Genomic DNA, 1,928 nt, shown 5'->3' with positions numbered 1-1,928 from the left:
GTCGTGTTGCTTGTGTGTACAGGGTTTTGGCTTTTTTGCTTTTTGCTGTTACTTTTCCGATCTTTCCCTGCTACCCCCTCCACCTCGCTATTCTTAAAAGGGGCGTCTCCCCACCAGGATGCTGCTTTACTTTTTGTCTCATTGATATATTGGTCAAACCTGGGATGATCCGTCCCAATATTGACGGCTTCCGGTAAAGAGGGCATCACACCTACTTTGCGCAACTGGGGGTCGTTAGAGACATCCAACAGTACCTCCGCTATGGGGTACCCTACGGTGTTACCATGGACAAAGGTAACATGCACTATTTTGTTGTCTCTAAGTTGTTGTGGGGTAACCTGTGTCCAGCAGTGCCTGTTGCTTTTTTCTGTTCAGCAGTACCTCCCTCTTATACTGGTGATGACCCTTGCCTGTTAGATATATACGTCCCTTGGAATATCCAATTTCCATTGGCTCGGCCGGTGGGGCTCTATGAGGGCACTGTCGGGCTATGTGGCCCCATTCGGAACAGTGATAGCACTGGGGCCCTTGTATACTGGGACTAGGGACGGGAGACATAGGCCTGAAGGGGACGCGTGGGAGAAAGGGGGCTCGGTCTGTTTGGAGGTCTGGGGGTTGTCTGTCTTGGAAGGGGTGCAGGTGTTCGGGTAATCCCTGCTCGGAACTCGGGGGCCCTATGGTATGCACAAGCTAGGTCTACTGCTATGGTAGGTGTGAGGTGGGGATGCTGTTTGACCCAGGAGCGGGTAGTGGGTAGTAAGGCATTCAGAAATTGTTCTAGGTACACTTTGGCTGTCAGCTCATCTATGGTGGACTCGTGAGGAGTCAGCCAACGTGTGCCCAGATCTTGTATCCGATAATAAAAGGCTTGGGGTTGTCCCCTGGGGTTCCACTTTTCCTTTTGGAATTTGGCCCTGTAATATTCCTGGTCGCATCCGAGTCTTTCAAGTATGGCTTTCTTTATCTCCTCATATGGTGTTCTGCCTGCGGGGTTTGCTGCCTGATAGGCGGCCTGTAATTAGCCAGATAAAAGGGGAGCAATATACTGACTCCATCTTTCTCTGGGCCATGCTGCCGAGGTGGCGACTCGCTCAAAGTTAGTGAAAAAATAGTCTGGATCGTCTCCTTCTTGGTACTTTTGTAATACTGAACTAGGTACATTGGGATGAATCTGGGTATTTGCTATAGCGTCCGTGAGACGCAGAATGGCGGTATCTTGTATTTGTTGATTTGTGGTGAGGAGAGTGGCCTGTTCCTTCAGGGCACCCTGCAAGGCCTCCCTCTCTGTTTTCGCAGTTTGCATCTGTTGTTCGAATACTATCTGGAGATGCCTTTGGCCCTCCGCTAATTGGGTAATGACATTCTCCACCGGAATAGGCACGGGCTGTGACATGTCGCCACAGAGATTGAAATCCCACTTCTGACACCAAATTTGTAGGAGTTCGGGGTCACACGGGTGTGCAGAACACAAAACCACGGGGTATAGTATTGGTTAGTTATTTTATTTATGCTTTGCCAGCAACAAGAGAAAGGTATAACAGGGTCTATGTGGATAGATGGGCAGATCCCTAGTTCTCTGTGTCGTGCAGTAATGGTCACGTGGTCTGTGGTCCTGGTTTATGGTTCCCGGGTCTCTGGGCCTCAGAAGGGAAAAACAAGAGGGTGCAAAGGTCGGGGTCAGCAGGTGTCTTGTTGCCTAGTTATGTGCTACCGTCACCGCTTAATGTGAGGAGGGCTTAGTGAGGAATGAATAAAACACAAGCAACACCCCTCAGGTGCCCTACCTCCCACCTCCACACACACACCCCACCAAAATGCCCCTTGTAACGGCACTTGCCTGGAGCCACGGCCCGTTCCTTGGACTGGGGCGTAGGGACCCGGGGCGTCTCCTCCTTCCGTTGGCCCACAGGGTTTGTGAATGGTGTACA

The 1,928-nt window shown here is 51.0% G+C and overlaps 1 pseudogene; it reads right to left on the bottom strand.

The window, feature by feature from the left end:
- Window positions 1-541: 541 nt before the first annotated feature.
- Window positions 542-1,393, bottom strand: LOC147708270 (uncharacterized; annotated as a pseudogene).
- Between the last annotated feature and the right edge of the window lie 535 nt (window positions 1,394-1,928).

Source organism: Lissotriton vulgaris, chromosome 6, assembly GCF_964263255.1.
Source record: "Lissotriton vulgaris chromosome 6, aLisVul1.2, whole genome shotgun sequence".
In the NCBI taxonomy this organism is placed as follows: domain Eukaryota; kingdom Metazoa; phylum Chordata; class Amphibia; order Caudata; family Salamandridae; genus Lissotriton; species Lissotriton vulgaris.
The sequence above is the reverse complement of the archived record's forward strand: the minus strand, read 5'-3'. Positions and strand labels throughout refer to the sequence as shown.